The sequence below is a fragment of the Xenopus tropicalis genome, chromosome 6, assembly GCF_000004195.4.
Source record: "Xenopus tropicalis strain Nigerian chromosome 6, UCB_Xtro_10.0, whole genome shotgun sequence".
Taxonomy (NCBI): domain Eukaryota; kingdom Metazoa; phylum Chordata; class Amphibia; order Anura; family Pipidae; genus Xenopus; species Xenopus tropicalis.
In genome coordinates, this window is record NC_030682.2 from 110,460,762 (window position 1) to 110,478,906 (window position 18,145).

The 18,145-nt window shown below is 39.5% G+C and overlaps 1 protein-coding gene across 1 annotated transcript in view; it reads right to left on the bottom strand.

The window, feature by feature from the left end:
* Positions 1 to 17,781, bottom strand: part of kctd1 (potassium channel tetramerization domain containing 1) — a 46,260-nt gene extending 28,479 nt beyond the window's left edge. The window contains exon 1 of the mRNA XM_004915207.4: positions 17,512 to 17,781. The gene's annotated coding sequence lies outside the window, so the exon portion shown is untranslated. The remainder of the gene's footprint in view (positions 1 to 17,511) is intronic.
* Positions 17,782 to 18,145: the final 364 nt, after the last annotated feature.

Here is an 18,145-nt window from a genome sequence, read left to right on the forward strand (position 1 = left end):
CAGTAACCCATAGCACCCAATCAGCGGTTAGGTTTTTTCCAGCCAGCTGCTGGTTGAACACTGAAAGCAAAGATCTTCTGATTGGTTGCCATGAGTTACTGCCCAGGTGCAAATTTGCTCAGTGTGTATAAATGACCCCTGATACAGACTTGCACTGAAATCAGTGCAGTGCAGGTTATTCTAAAGCTGGTCATAAAAACTTGCTATTTGGACATATGTGTCATAGTGGGCAGCTTCCGGCCATCCTGCCAGGTCACATTTGCGTACCTTCCAACATTTGAATCAGGAGGGACAAAAAGATCTGCTACACAAAGCGTGGCGGCCACTTTGCGCCCATGGCCCCTGGTACCATGTCCATTTTACACACACAGTACATTTTGAGGTACAAGGCAATGTCCGCTTGCACTAGTGACAAAGACATCAGAACTGGATTAGTTGAGAGATGAGCTGCCACCCCATGCAACTGCTTTCTCAGCTATGCAGCTTCCTCTGGAAACTTATAGGAGAGCGCAGCAGAAAGTACCAAATTAAGACTAAGGCTTTTGGGTGAAGAGGGCAGAAAGTGGAAAAGTACTTAAAGGACATGCCAAAGAAGCGGGACATTAAAACTTAAAGCCGGGACATCTGGATGGGGCTTAAATGGGGCAGCTGGGAGGTATGCATTTGGCTTGTCCAGACTGAAAATTTTGTCTAATGATGCACCTTGTTGGTGTGTGGATGGACAGGTGAGGAAGTAGAGAGAGTCAAAGCTCCCCCCTCCCTGTGGTTCTACTCGGACTGACAAAACTGCACAGGAATTTCAAGAATCCAGTGCTGCTCTTCGTTCTATAAACCTAAATATGTTAGCATCATTGTGTATAGAATTAAATGGGATTATTGTCTTGATACCAGGTTTGCCACTTGCCAGCATATTGATGCCCCTGGCCAGGAAAAATGATGCAAGATGCCAGTAGTTTAAGTACAGACACTTGGGCCAAGGTACAAAATTTGTGGCATTCCCTATGGGCCCCATGGGGGTCACAGCACCACGATAGCCAATGCTTGATTACTGTTTTAAAGAGGACAAATCTTATTTTAAAATCACCCTCAAGATAAATAATATATGGCATTTAATTTAAATTTGTGCTACAAAGCATAGTTATCTTCTAAATATACAGGTTTATTAATGCTTCACATAGAACACTCTGCCTGGGTTACCCATTAGTGAGGAGCAGGAAAAATACTCAACCCTTACCCACAGTAACCTAACCCACACCTGGCCCCCCACCCCTATTTATATACGAGTGCCTGCCCCTTCTGTGATGTCATGGGGGGGCTGCACACCTTTACTGCCTAGTATTTTTTTCAGAAAAGGTGGCCATAATAACTGGTATTTACACTCACTTTGCAACTGGGTTGCCAAGTCAGATTTTCAAAACCAGAGATTCGCAAAGTGATCCAAAAATAACAAAATATATTTCTAATATCACAAATAGCCAAATTTGCGCCATGGAAATTTTCAAACCTAATTGCCTGCTATATGGCTTGTTGTGCCCTGCCTACTGTGGGCGCATATTTTACCAAATAATGTGCGAGGGAAAATGCATGATGCAGTTGCCGTAGCCCTGGTGGAACCAACTGCATATTCTCTTATTAGCAACTACCGCAACCTGTGGCCATGTTGTTAATAATCAACATAACACAATTGCTTTCTTTTGCCATAAAAAAATGGATCTGTAGTGTGTTTGTTCACAATGAAAATAAAAAAAAACATCTACCTCCAGAAGTATTTCTGGTTTCATTTTCATTTCTGGTTTTGTAAGAGGACTTTTTTTTATCATCATCAAACACTTGACTCTTGGTAGCAAGGCAAGTAAATTCCATGTACAGTATAAGGTACCAAGACAAAGTTGGATTAACTGGGGCCCCCTAGTGAACCAATCAGTGTTTTCCATGTAAAAATAACTGTACCAACCCAAGAACAAAAAAAAACAGTGCACTGCCATTTTATGTACCTTTTCCAGGTATCCCTGACACTTGCACGTGAGCAGCAAAGGGAAATTTTTACTCAACATATTTACTCTACTGTGCCTGTGCAAGCCCAATCTAAGGGTTGTTTGGAATTAAGTAAGGTGGTAGGTGGCTCAGCACTTTGTTAGTTATTTCCCCTAACTGGTGCACTTTTTTTTTTCTAAATGGAGCACCAGTCCAGTGGAGGTGCATAACACTGGTGAATCCACATTTCCCTGTTCTTTAAAAAAGTAAAGGGAATTCTGGGAAAGATCACTTTTAGTTAAATGGGTTTTAAAGGATAAGGAAAGTTTTATTCACCGGGGGTGCAAAGAGGTTAGGCATCCGCACTCAGTATAATCACAAACTTTTTCAGCGTAAATAAAGGCAGTGGGCTTGAACCTAAACAGTCAGAGACAGGCATGGATTTGATGGCAAGCACCGCTAATTGCAGCAACCTGCCTTACACGTTTCCAGAGCAGTTGTGTCCAATCTTATTGAATTGTATCATATCTAAAATGCTTGGAACCTGGTGTTTTTCAGATATGGGGTATTTTCCTAATTTTGATCACCATATTTTAAGGCTACAAAAAAAGAGGATAGGATTGTTTTTCCAAATATATGGGTTAATGCATCTTGGTTACCATGAAGTACAAAGCACTGTTTTATTATTATAGAGAAAAATGGAATACTACAAGCTTTCTGGACTATATATATAGCACCACAATGGTGCTAGGCCCCCCAAGGGGTCCAGGAAACTGCACAGATGTTTGTGGATGTGGATGCCTTGTAAATCCACTACTGTTTGGGAGATCTGGGCAGTCACCTGGAGCCCTTAATTCCAAGGGGACCCAGGTTCAGGGTAATGGTTATTAGGTGTATTGGGGGCAGGATCAGGGTGGGTTAGGGATTGGGCTAGGCTGATTTTGACTTATCCTTTTAACTCTTTCTTATAGGAGATACAGTAAGAGATCCTATTAGATGGCGAAGAATTATTCTAAGTACACTGTTTACTGTGTCTTACTACATCACTATATTATTATATTATTTCTGTTCTGAATTTGGATAATGAAACTCTAAAAAGCATGCAGTAGTATATTTTCTAATATTCATCTGTCTCTGCATTCTTACTGACAATATACTGCAGCCCTGTCTTTATGGCCGAGATCTGAAGTCTCACAGGACTTATGGAAGGAATCAATCACACATTAAATGGCCATCATACTTTCATATGTTGAACATTTCTTTATGTATTTGCCTAGGGGAAATATTAAAAGCTGAGGGTACATTTATTTTTCATGAACTTTATTTAACCAAACTTCTGGCTCAGGCAGTGGTTGTAGCCTTGCCTAGGCAGCCACTGTGTACCACATCCCCTAGGACTTCTGTTGTATTGTCAATTTGATCAAAAGAGGCCAAAAGATATAAAGATATTGTGGGCTTGTAGCCCAGGAGGTATGACATAATCTGACGGGGTGCATGGATAGCCAAACAGTGCCCTTAGGGGTTATTTACTAAGATTTACTGTGCAACAAAAATATCCGACAATTTTCCAGCTATGTAGATCATGTAGAAGTCAATAGCTGATGTCCCTTCCCTTTCTTGGAAGATCTTTCTTTGCTTCAAAACTTTAGAAGATTTCGGACTTTTGACACTAGTTTTTGTGTGACAGTTTGAAAAAGTCGTAGTTTTTATGCAAGTCGAAAAATTCTAAAGCTTTCACAACTTTTCTGTGACTTTTTGCACATGTGCTTTTTCATTTCAGATTTTTTTTCAGTTCCCTCAAACCCTACAATGAGGGATATAACAAACAGATAGCATACAGTAGGTATAATGTCAATGTAATAATCAATTGTAAATGACGTTGTACATATAAGCTCCTACATAGTATTATCAGACTGGTTATCACACTATAATTTACTGTACAATAGAGAATTTTGCCCCAGGAAAAATAGGATTCTGAAAAATTGTTTTGAGTGCACCCCTGACTGCCCAGAGCTCTGTCATGAGTGAAATGATATAGTTGCCTATGTATTTGTAAGCTGTAAATATTTGTGTTGCACTTGAATGGATCCCCAGGTTAAACATTATAGTATGTGTTATTATAGCTAGCCCATTGTCTGCTTACTGCATTTGCGCAAAAATGAAGGCAAAATTACAACAATCCTGGCTTGTTCATTCACAAATACAGAAAGCAAATACTCCTACATGATCTGCAATCTCAGATTACTCTACAGCAGATAAGGAAGCAGCAGCAGACTAGTGGATTTTACATTTCACAAATAACTTGTATCATTGTATTCAAAACAAACCACCAAATAATATGAATAATTTTTTTTCTAACCTTATGTTTATCTGTTACATGGTATCTGGTTGACATACAAGAATAATTTAATTATTACAGGAAGAGAGCAGAAAGTTTAAGTGATTCTATTAAGCAAGTTTCATATTTTCATATTAAATGTTTGCTTTGATGATACTACCCCATTAATCATTTTAGGACACTGCCTACCCTATAGAAATGTGGTAAATGTAATCACAGTTTTCCTACACTCCTCCAAATAGTTACAATTAAATATTTTCTCTTGTTTCTGTGACTTTATCTGCCCATATCGAACTGTTTATATCTCTGCTAATAAGGGAAACATGATGAAAAGAATATCTGTCTCATTAATCCAGATGTTTCTCTTCAGCGCATCTACAATTTGCATCTCAGTGACTGCTACTATACAATAACCAGTGATGCACAAAACACAAATAAAGTGTCAGGCTTTTGAATTTCAACCCCCCCCCCCCCCAGATGTTGACAAACAGTGGTGTATCAGCCATAGTTACAAGAATATACAGACTGCAAATAAAGTTGTTTGCCACAAATTGGCCTTATAGATCTTCAAGCAAGGCTTTCAGGTGTATCTAGAGGAGCAAGTAGGCTTTTCTGGCAATTTACTGACCATTAGAATGAGCCCCGCCACTGATCCAAACCTTTCCAAGTGGACCAGTTCCACAGATTTGGAATCACTGGTTAATTTTGATGATCATTGCCACTGAGGGATCCACTAAATTCAGAGTTGGCAAATCTTAAATGCTTAAGGGGACCTTTTACTCTAAGAAATGATTTTAAATCCCATTCTATCATGTTAGTTGAGCAAAATAAACTTTACTTACACTATAAAAATTATATAAATCTTGTTCCTTCAATCTTGGAACTAACAATCAGAGCAAGTAGGCAGGCGCCATTTTGTGGGCACTGTTATTAAAGCAAGCTTTGTATATGCGCCAGAATGGGGGCCTGATGCCCAAGCACAGGCTACACAATTACAGGCAATGAGGAGGGGAGAGGGAATATGAGGAATGGAAAGTGAAAGCAATTGCCTGCCCTCTTCTATCCCTCCAGCCCACCCAATGGATCCTTGTTCTAATAATTTTCAATATAATTTAGCAAACAAACATGACACACTTGATAAGAGCCTTCACATGGCAAAAGTTGGATAGCAAATCCCTGTTATGAAAGATAACCATCTATGCATATGAAAGCCTATGGCATCTATTGTATTGTATTCTAAATTGAGATAAAAAGCAACTCTACAAATATACATTTAAGCTATTTTTAAATAATACATTGCCATGAAGGTAGTATATAGGGATGGGGTTAGACCACAGAAAATCACTCAGATGCAATTCACACCCCTGTGGTAGATTTTTTCAGTACTTTAACAATCAGTAAAACTCTGTCAGTATCTGATGCCCTATATAACCAATGAAGAACTATAACTTGTATATTGTAGCCAAGGACAGAAAATATACCTAAGGGTTTACACTGATACTGAGTTTAAATCTACCATGCATTTACTCCAAAATCTCTTGTGCATCTGACCAATGAGAGTTTGCCATGCCATAGCATCTAAGAACCACTGAGCAGTGCAAGGAAAAACTGTATGCCTAAGGGGCAATTGGAGCTTTGTAATGTGGTCCATTTGATTACTGTGCAAATATTTTGCAATGGAGAGTGTTTTCTTTAAGCATGTTTCTATTATAAAGATGTTACAAATTTCCCAGGGTACTTCAGCTCACATACATTTGGCACAAACCCTGTCCTGGCATTTGCACTTTTAGGACAATCCAAAAATGTTCTATTGAGGCCATAAGCACTAACATTAATTATACAAAAAGCAATCACACTAATTATACAAAGCAATACTTATATGCTAGCACCAACATTATTCTGACAAAATGACATTTCATCCTTGTCAAGTCAATGAGGAAGACATTTGTAAAAAAAAAAATGAAAAAAATTTGCAACTTTGTTAAGAATTACTATGTGGCCAAACAGCTAAAAATCTGAATCCGACAATTTGCCAGCTAAAACTTGCTGAGATTGTGTAGAAGTCAATGGCAGATTTCCCTTTCCTGAAAGATCCTTATTTTGCTTTGAAACTTTTGATTCTTCTGTGACTATTCTTGTGTAGTCTTTTTCAGTTCAGACTTTTTAGTAATCTTAAAACATTTGTGGACTCGAGTTTGCTCTAATTTTAATATTCCAAAAAGTGAGAACTGTTTTAGTAAATGTGCCCATAAGTTGCATCTATCACAACTTGTGTGTAATGCACCAATGGTGCACCAAAATAGTGTTGGTTTTGGCAATAGATGTAATTTCCAGTGGTTTTGGATTCAACTATTGGTGCGCTGTGTGATGCATTAACATCCTAAGGCAGTTGCAGCATTTGACACATCTCTCTAAGGGAATCCAGGATTACCGCCAGGTTCGGGCTTGCAGTAATTCCATGTACCTGTGGATAGTTCATCAGAGCCGACTTAAGGGTCATATTCATGCTGACCGTACCTTAAAGCACCATTGGTGGCCACAGGTGCCTTTTTTTGTATATTTGTAATTCAGAGATTTTAGAGAATGGCAAATATATAGTAAATAATGTACCTTAAGTTGTAAAATATAGGGATATTGGTCACCCAGGGGCTCTATGACCATATAAGAGCAGAAGTCCAAAGGCAGAGTGCTTCTATACAGGTTATGGAACTCCAAGGTAACCCCAAGGTGACTTGTAATACTCATATTTTACACACAACATGTATGTTTATTATAACAAGTTTCGGTAAGTTGTATGAATTATATCACTAGGCACCATTTAACAGGATATACTAAACCTTAGTTTGGACAACAGTCATTTAATATCATGGGTGACATGATCTTGATGTCTGAAATGATGAAATGATGTCTAATATTGACTGAGAGTGGCACATTTCATGCCATGCACAACAGTGAATAGCATAGGGAATGGATCCAAACTGCTAACGTATGTATAGCTACAAACAACCCAGTGGTGTATCTGGAAGCCATTGAACCCCACATCAAAATCATTTTAGGAAACTCAAATTTAACACCACTCAAGGTTCCCACTAGGCCCTGTGCACCCCATGGCCCCCAGTAAATACTCTTATATACAGATTACAAACTACTTTATGAAACTTGGTTTTGTCCTTAATATAGAGAAATGATTTACATCAGGTAAATTTCCCTGACCAATTGGGTGCCTTCTGCCTCCCTATGCATGAGTAATGCATACTCTGCCTCATATGGTCATCAAATTCTGTGGGGATTTCTCATATGCTTATATTTAATAGCCCTTCCACTCTTTATTACTGTCATCTTTCATTAAAGCCTTTATATATGTAATGTTGTTTCCAAGTAACTGTCACTCTATTCACTTAGCCATAGAGAGAAGCCATGAAAAGCTATAAAAGATCCATGAAGCTTTATGGATGGGGAAATATGGCTGTTGAAACATGAGTGGGATATTCAGTTTATGGATGTGATAAGATGGTATTAATGTTACTTAATATCATTTGTCTCAGGTTTCATTAGAAATATATTATATACAAAATATTTTCTATGTTAAAAGAGCTTTCTACCCTGATTTATGAAATCTAATGGATTCCTCCTTCACATGCTGAACACTAACATCCCCATTGGCTGATAAATAGCCAGTCCAGTAATTGCACTTGTAGTTCCAATTCTGATAGTAATTGTTATTGTATGTGTAAAGTTTATTCTCCCTCCGGGACGGTGCCATTACATGCACTCTAATATATTCAGTGCTTAGCTTCAGGCTGCAAGACCTCAAATACACGCTCTGCTAAATGCAAGTCTGGCAAAATAACCATTCTGGTTGCTTGGAGACTCAGAGAAACAGAAATAATGCCAGTAAAATATAGGGGAAAATGTAAAAAAAAATACATATCCTTTATCCAGAGGTTTCCTTTAAAAAGTAACGGCAACTAGAACTTTTTTCCTACTAGGCAGACACCTGTTTCTTTAAGTAAAACATTATAGTAAAAGTATTGAAAGTGTACTGTATTTTTAGAAAGTGGGTGTTATTTATAAACACTGGGCAAATTTGCACCTGGGCTGTAACTCATTGCAACCAATCAGATGATTGCTTTCAGTGTTTTACCTGCAGCTGGCTGGAGAAATCTAAAATTATAAGTCTGTGTGTGTGTGTGTATATATATAACAGTATATTAATAAAATGAGATGTTAAAGGGATATTGATGTTGTTTAAAAAAATCATTCTCTCAAATGCCCAGTTTTCAGTCATACGTCCTCTTGGTCCAACACTGTATTTCATCGGCAAGTGCATAGCAACTGGAACTTTGCTTTTTTCACCATGAATTTTGGTTGGCTGTTCAACCAAAAATCAGCAGCTTTTCAATTGGTCTTCATTATTTAATCTTGATAGTTTTTAAATTATTTACCTTTTTCTTCTGACTAATTTCAACTTTCAAATGGGGGTCACTAACTCCAACACCCCAAACCCTATTGCTCCACGAAGCTACAATTTTATTGTTATTAATTTTTATTACTTATTTTTCTATATTGCAATATCTTTTCACATGTTTTAAAACAAATCTGAATAATAAATGCATAGCCTGAAGGATAATCTGGTGCAGCTGTATGAAAATCCACCAGTAGATCACTATTTCACTCTCTGGACACCCCTGGGTTATATACTATTTAGAGAAATAATCAAATGAAAGCTAGACATGGTCCAAGTAATGTAGTCCAATAACCATGAGTAGGACTGGAGAATAGAATCCTGGAGACAAGAATTCAGTGTTTGATCTCTCAGTATGCTGTGCCCCACATACAACACACTGGCTTCACAGCTAATTCTTACTAAACTACGTATCCATTTCTGCACTAATGCCTTGGCTGTCAGTCTTTTGGGAGTTTATTTCTATTTTATTTGCATGGGTTTCCTTTAGACACTACAAAAATATAACTGGTTAACTGGCTTCTTGTAAAACTGGTACTAGTGTGTGTGAAGGTGAATTACTATACAACAAATAAAGTTCACCCAGCACAACCTTACCTCCTCCAACAATTCTTACTCGGTGCACAGCCCAGAGAGTCGGCACTCCCAGCACAGTCCAGCAAAAAATAGTTGACCGGCACAATGAGTGTAATGCAAGCGAGGCTTATCCCCTGCTTGTATATTCAACGTTTTGGGGCGCGTACCCCTTCGTCAGGGCTCATTGTGCCGGTCAACTATTTTTTGCTGAATGTGATATGGACCTTAGATTGTAAACTCTACTCGGAACGGGACTGACGTGAATGATGTATGCATAAAAGTGTAGCTGTTTGTATTATTTATTTATTTAGTTATTTTATTAAGAAATTTCATTCATGGGAATATGTTTTCCTATTGAATATGCATGTTGAAAGCAGGTGTCTTTGTGAGAAATGCTTAGACAAGTAAACATGGGAAAATGGTGCAATCCCTGAGACAGGAAGTCATATTCTTTATCCTCTGCCTACATGCACAATCCAAACAATTTAGCAGTTCAGTGAGAAGCCCTCTGTATAAACATCCCCCTCCCCACAGCTGTACAGCTTTGCAATAAGTAGCTCATTAACAAAAGAGGGAAAGCTGTGCTCACCACTAAATTTTAAACCATTAGGTGGGGGATGCAATGAGGCTGTGACCACAAAACTCATAAAGATTACAACAAAAGATCCTCTACATTCGCCCAATAGCAATATATATAGGACATTAAGGCATTCTGTGAAAAGGGGAGGGCATTTCTTGGTAGCCCAACTGCTATACATGAGTTATTTCAGATCTACAAAGAAACATAAAAGAGAACTAAAGGGGAATCATTGCACTTTTTATTATTCTTATTAGTGGCATTTTCTCCTTTCAAAGCTACATGGTTTCCTTAGATTTGTATCAGTAGAGGGAATTCCTCACATACTTTAATCATTTCATCCAGATATTGGGGCTTATTTACCTTATTTAAGTGCAGTGAGCAAACTGCAATTCTGAGTGCAGTCGCCATTTTTTTCCAACAACAAAGTGTTTTTTGCCAAAATTGGCAGAATTGTGTCCGTTCTACCATAATAAACACAACTGCATCCACATTTTACAGTTGAGCTCCAAACATCTCCGGACACGACATGCTGCTAAAACCAGGTCTTTATTGTTCCATCTAAAAACTAGACGCCTGACATGTTTCGTGCGCGAACGCACTTACTCATACTATGAGTAAGTGCGTTCGCGCACGAAACATGTCAGGCGTCTAGTTTTTAGATGGAACAATAAAGACCTGGTTTTAGCAGCATGTCGTGTCCGGAGATGTTTGAAGCTCAACTGTATATGATATAACTTCTCCCTTCAGCTACGGGTTCGGGGCCCTGAGCACCCGGACCAACTGTGGACTCTGGTGAGCTTTTTCTGATTCTGCATTAATTACAAATTTCCATTGGGGCCCCCTAGAGTTTTTTCACAACTGCGCTAGGTCTGGGGTGTTCACACCCAGACCTTTATATTTATTTGGTACGGGTTTTGATTTGTTTGGGGCTTCAATTTGTCATTTGTTTACATTTACTTTGTTATAAATACTATTTAGAGTAGAGGCTTTATTATTTGCATGCACATTTTGCTGCAAATTGGATGCAATTGTGCCCGATTCTTTAGGTGCAACTGTGCTGCAGTTATTGGTGCTGGGCCCAAAGGGAACCCCGGAGCTACTGACTGGTCAAACGTTGGTAACTCCAGGGTCCCCATGCGTCAATAAGCGATGCAGTAATCAATTCAAATGGAAGGCAGGAAGGACTGAGTGGCAACAAGCACAACTATAGGGAAGTGCAAGGAGAGCATTTTCATTTTAAGTACCTTTACTGAAAGGGGTTTTCCAAAAAACTGTGGCAAAAATTGGAGGACCGCAACTGTACTTGCGATCGTAAATTACTCCTATTTATGTCAATATTTACTACTGGGTTCCCCATATTCCTAGAATATAACCAACTCCTTATCAGTTACCGCGCCAGTAGGATGACTTATTTGGAACCTTACTTATTATACTGCTACATTACTGGTGTATGTCATTGCATCCTGCTGTGGTAAAAAGAAGCAGACAGGATCTGACAGGAACTATGCAGTAGCTTTTTTAAGGCTAATGAAGCAATGATATTCTCACACTGTGTTGTCCTTTTATTTGCTGTGTTATTATGAAAATTAGAATTCTCTTCATGTTTTATCCTGACATAAAATATTGTGGGAGCTCTAGCATATTAGTACTCAGCTGTGTCAAACAATTCCTGAAACAGGAGGTAGTAAAACCCCTGGGGCCAAGTTAAAGATAAACTGCCTTCAAATTAGATTCTGGTTGCTTTTATTTTTCTCCATTTTAACCTCTCTTTGATGCCCATATGGGGGCAAAGCATTTCTGACCACAGATACATTAATCTGGCTATACTGTTTGTTTGTTTTGAAATGCTGTACTCCGGAGTGTGGCCCAACACAGAAAACCACTCACAAACCACAATAATCCTATACCACCCCATGTGTGTAACACCTCCCCCATGTGGTGTCCACCTCTCTCTCCTTTCTATATGAAGTACTGCATGCTGAATGAAATGCAACACTTACCACCTCATTCTAGTAGTTCCTGAAGACAAAGACTGGACAAGGTGCAAAGTGCAGGAAATGGGATTACCTGTATTTTGGTACCACATATACACGGAAGAGATGTGAATGGGCCATGGCCGTTTTAGCCCCAAGTAATTTTAAGAGCAAAATTTTCACTTTTTCAGCTAAAGATTACAGTCTTTTCATGATGCACCCCTGTGCAAAAAACCTGTATGGGCACTCATTATATACCTGTCATGGACATTCATGTATTAAATACTACAACTCTTAGCACCTCCTGAAAGATTTTGTGATGACCCTTCCACTAGATGTTGCCACACTAATCTAACTTCCCAATGGATTCTTGCCTCTAGGATAGGATAACCATCCCAGAGGCAAGAATCCATCGGGAAGTTACACTATTTGGCCAGCTTTCACATGCTTTCAAATGTTATTATATTTCCCAGTGCCCATCTCTGTTGTTGAAGGCTGTCTTTCAATCATTGCCCTCCTAAAATTGAATGGAATTAAAGGTCTCTTTAAGCCCCTTGTTATTTTGTCAAGCCTCTATAGTCTACATAGGGCTGAAGAATTGTTTTTTTTCTCAAAAAGGAGATTGGCTATGAAGGAGTATATTTAACAAAAAGTTCCAGGAAGGTGTTAAATAGAAAAGTACTATAGGTGAAAGGGAGGTAGGACAGATTTCTTGAAAAATACATCAGCAAATTATTTATATACTGACATATATATATGTATGTATATATATACCGACTATATTTATATGGAACTACTGTCAGGCAACAGCTTAAAGGGAAGGAAAGGCACTGCTGGAAAAAACATGGGCTTTACAAGGAAATTTGACTAGAAGACCAGTTTAAAGATGTATTATGGAGTCGGAGTCAGGTCAAATCTAGGACCACCAGACTCAAGGAAGTGTTAAGGTGGGCATACAAAATGGTATGGTAAGGTCACCAATATGCCCACCTTGAGGTCACGCATGGCCTGTTGGCACCACATGCAGTAGATATAGGTAACCCTTCGTATGCTCTGATGCTTGTCAAAGGCAGTGTCCATGAAAATTTTTTGCATTTGCAGCAAAACTTGAATAAGAAGCTGAAAGCAGCTTTCTGAGGATTCAGTACCAGGGGCTGCATTCCCTGTTTTTTTGGGCTACTATGGCAAGGTAAACTTCACTACCTTAAAGGAGACATATCCTATAAAAATTATGAATGTACCAGTGAATTATACTCCTCTAGATATAGAAGGATTGTGCTTTAAAAAGTTGTGTTTCTGACTGATTTATTGAGAAATTCCACAAAAACCCCACTAGTCCTGCCCATCTGTTCCACTTCCTGCTGGCTGAATTCTCTGGATGTGCAGGGGAGCCGGCGGCCCTCAGTACACTGCACTATAAGATAGGAACCAATCAGCAGCTAGGCTGACCTGATAGGGAACTGAAGCCTGTCTTTGCTTGTGTGAGTGCAGGGCTGTGATTGGCTCTCCCCCTCCTACTGTGCTTCTGGCAGGGACCGTTAGGACACGCCCACTCTCCATTTCAAACTCGGACAGAGAAGTGATAGGGTCTATAGGGAGCTCCAATAAAGGGGCCATTTTTACAGATAGGATGAATTTTTAGCACAAAGTGAAACCAGCACCGTATATTATTCATAATTGCCTACAAAATTAGGGTTTTCCCATTTATCCTATATGTCCCCTTTAAGAGAAATATAAGCCAGCAAAAACTCACCATTGATTTTCTTGCTCACTGAGGTGTGCCCTTTCTAACTGCACAAGTTCTTCAGATAGAAAGAAAGAAGGTGGTGTAGCAGGATCCTGAACCAAGAATCTTTAGAATTGTAGGGTCAGTAAAAGTTGCATTTGCCTACTATGAACAGTCATGGAAGCAGATGTCAAGTTTAGTTCTATGAGTAATTAAGCCTTTTAGCTGTTCAGGCACTTTTCTAGACACTAGAACATTCTTAGTTTTTTCTGACAGACCATTCCAGTAGGCTGCCACATTGGCCTCAAATTATTTAGCCAGTCTGAAATTCAATAAGATACTTACTAGCATAACTAACCCCCGGTGGGTTTTATAAAACGTGAGGAGGCTGGTGTCACTGGGCCTAAAGCATGGAAACTGGTTAGCATCATAAATAAGGGGTCCATTCTTCTCCCAGAGTGGGGACACCCACTCTTAAGGCCTTGCCTTCTAACAGCAAAATAATGTAGCCCATCGTGGCTTTCTCTGACATTAGGCATGTTTATGAAGGCTTTTGAAGCAGGTCTCACATTTTAGAAGGGCTCTTTGGCTGCTTTTAACCCCTCTCACCATAACCGGAATGGTTTCTCTACTACACTTATCCATGGTTCAACCCTCTCAGAAGCCAGGTTTCATTATCTTACACTGATGAGGGTAGAAACAGGTTGTCTGCAAGTTTGTATACATTGTTCTGATCTATTAGGCTATACTGTACTATTAAACCAGCATAGTTGCAAACTATTAAACCAGCATAGCTGCAAAGCATAGTTGGCTACAGGGACATTAAGGAATCGTTTGCATGTCTTTGCCTACAATCCCTTAAAGGAATTTTGGCATTTTATTGCCAACAGATTAGTCATAATAGTACAAGTTACAACGCTATATTTATTCTGTAGAAAACTTTAACATACCTGAATAAACAGCCCTAGAAGCTTCCCCTGTTTATTTAAGATAGCAGCTGCCATTTTAGCTTGGTCTCCGTAGCTTTGGTGCTGCAGCTCTGGCTGCTGGTATTTCAGATTGCGCAGCACAGTTGGGAGGGGGGGAGAGAGATGATGGGAGGGGGAGCAGAAGAGGAGAAGGGGGGAGAAGAGCAAACTGAGCAGACTCATGCCATACCCTGAAGTCTGACACAGAAGATAATGTATACACAAAAGAAGAAATGTGTTTCTTTTGTTAGAGTCAGTGCAGCATTTCTGTGAGTGCTTGTGGCTGTATTTACATAGACTTTTCTGATAAAGCTTACTTAGTTTTATCTTTCCTTCTCCTTTAACTGAAGGTTAAAGTCTTTAATTTTTGGTTTAAAGGCAGTGCTATGTGTAGCATGAGGTATGTAAATACATTCTGTTTTAAGAAGGTGAACATTTTGCATTTGAGAAGACATCTTTGGTTCCTTTCAGCCATTTATTTTAGGTCTGTGAGTGGGACCAAACTGTTGACCCTTGAAAAAATGTGTTTTTGCCTAAAACCTATTAGTACATTTGTTACCTCTGAATATTACTTTGAATATGTGCCAGCCTAGTCCATAGCATTCAAGTCATACTTTTATCATTATAGGTAATAACTGGGGGTATTTTAGCATACAGGTATTGAGAGTGGTGGCTAGGGGTGGACTGAGGGTATTAAGCTGGCTATACACTGAAGATTTAAGTTGCTGATTTAGCCCCTTCAGACTGAGTTGGCAGCTTATCTGCTTATGTATTGGCTACAATGGGTATGATGGTCTATCCGATAGATATCTGGCCAAAAATCAGCCAGATATTGATTAGATATGAAAATGGCGTCAGTCAGGCACTACATCAGAGAGTTGATGTGGTCATCCCAAGCGGGCCTGCATAGTTGCCTATAATGATCCAAATGTTGGCCCGTGGGCCAAATGATCTGATGAGAATGCAGGTGGCTTGCTGGCCTTCAAGTTAAACTTTTTCTAAATTTTCAGGGCAAAAAGATGTGTGAAAAACATTTTTACACATTATTGGTTCACTAATGGTTCCCTTTGCATTAAAATTGTATCCTTAACCAAGAAGTAGTTGCGTCTGTTGTGATAAAAAAAAAACTTCTGATTGGTTGCTTTGTTGGAACTGGGGTAAACTATGTAAAAAATCACTACGTTACTCATATGTGAATACGCTACTCAGATCGCTAGTCATGCATCCCTTCTGTTTGTCTTAATATTTCTCTGTGTAAATGTTCTGCAGAGCCGCCGCTGGCACCATGTGAGGGCAAATGCCTCTTTAAGCACTGCCATAGTGAGCCAGCTGCAAAGGCAACACATTCCTCTGGAAAGCTGTAGCAGCACTTGGCATCTTTTTTCACTGAATCTTGCTCTTGTTCTGTCTTTCTCTTTATATACATGTAAGAGTTAAATGCTAATAATGTAAACTGTAATGCTCACTTATTACAAATTGTATTTTAGAGTGCAGTCCTTAAGTCAAGAGAATGCTTCCAATGTAAGTTAAGGATCTATCTGAAATCACTAAGCTCTTTATTCCTTTTCTTCTGTGCCAAGAGTATACCAGGCCAGTTATTTGAACAAACAAATGCAAATTGTTACAGTGCAAATACTTACTGTACATTTTTCATGATATAAAATAAATTTACAATATATTACAATAATATACAATTTTCTCTGAAAAACTGCAGGAAGGAAGCAATGAGCAAATGTTATATATATATATATATATATATATACTAGAACCATTATTAGCTAGGAATATATGTATATATTATATATATAATACTATTGTTAGAAATGAACTGCTCCACACAGCACTCTTGGCCTCCTAAGATTATTCACAGATGCCAGGACAGACTGGGCACAAGCAAAGCTCTGATGTATTTTCCAGCTGATGGGCACTCACTGCCCCCTACAGTTCACAGGCAGTAACTGCAAGAGTCTCAGCCATAAATACTAGGTTCTGATTACTTGTCTACAGTGACAGAAAAAAATACTGCATTTAACCTGTCAGAAGGAAGAATTGGGTGGGGGGCAACTAGAGCAAATGAAAGGATCAGCAAGGAAGTGATTAAGAAGGATACGAAATTCCCTTTAAGATGACAGAACATGCCCCCCTAGGGCACAATTGTAAGCACCACAATGGCGTTCATTATAAGCAGCAGAAACTTGAGGTGAAAGGAGTGCTTGTGCCAAGCCAGAGAATTAAACACAGTTGTAAGTAAAGGGATGCCTAAACTCCTGCTCTTACTGTTGTATTTCTCACATAAATGCCACAATAGGAGCTGAAGGCTGCAGGTCAAACACAGGGTTGCTAGCTTCTGATTAAACCTATGAAACAGCCAAGCTGCCATCCCAACTAGTAACAGCTCAGCGGCAAGCCACTCGGTTACACGGGGCGCATCTGGAATCATTTCTAATTCGCTAAAAATGCATGTGGGTTTTCATTGTGTCCAGTGTGAAAGGTATGATGTTGCAACCCCATTGGACACCTCGGTGAACATATACCTTCCACATCGCGCGTTATAGCGCCAGCTCCGCAGCTTTGCGCACGAATGTAAGAAGCCCCACGCATCCCGCCGGCATTGTCTGCGCTCATTCAGCGCTCATTGACCCCAAGCACCCGGCTGCCTGATTCTAAAGGCTGAACCGCAAGGCACAAAGACCAGCACTCAGCACATCGCCTGTGCATAGAATCGCTCCATTCCGAGCGTTTCCCACAGACACCTATCGCTGCCATTTCCCCGTGTGCGACTGAGAGACAAGGAAGTGCTGCTGATGGAAGAGAAAAGATTTAGCAGGAACCTGGCACATGCGTAAAAGCAAGTTGCGCCCTAAACTCCCCAGCCGTCCCATCCATAGCGAATAATAGCGGCTGCTCTTACCTGAAACGCGGAGCGGCTCTGCCTTCTACTTCTCCCTCTTTCTCCTTTTCTAGAAAATCCCCCTTTTTTCTCTTTTCGCTCCGTGCCGATTTCTTCCAGCGATCTGCTCCGCTCACTACACCAGAGAGAAATGCAATCGCTTGGCTAAGGTAGAGAGAACAAAATACAGAGAATAGTCGCTCCAGGGCTTTGAAACCCCTCAAGGCAAAGGATCAGGATACAATTAGCTCATGCCTCTACCTCCAGTCTAAATCAATCTTCAGCATAAAAACATGAAATTAAATTAGCCAGCCCTGCCAACAATATCCCCGATCTCCTTATTCCAACAAGCCCCTCATCTATATATATATATATATACATTTAACATGTGCCATGTATTGTTTCTGATTTTATTTTCCCAGTGTGTGTGTGTGTGAGTGGCTCCAGTCTCCAACTTGCTTATTACTCTCCCCTTGCACAGAAAAGCTGATTTTAATCGTTGTGATTAGTTTTGATGTAACGTTTCCTCGGGCGATTTCTGCAAATGGATGGAGTGTTTCTTTGCCAGAAGAGAGAGAAAGCAGCAGATGATGATAATTATAAGGATTGTTGCTTGTTTCTTTTTTTTATTATTTGTATTTAGATGTGTCTGAGT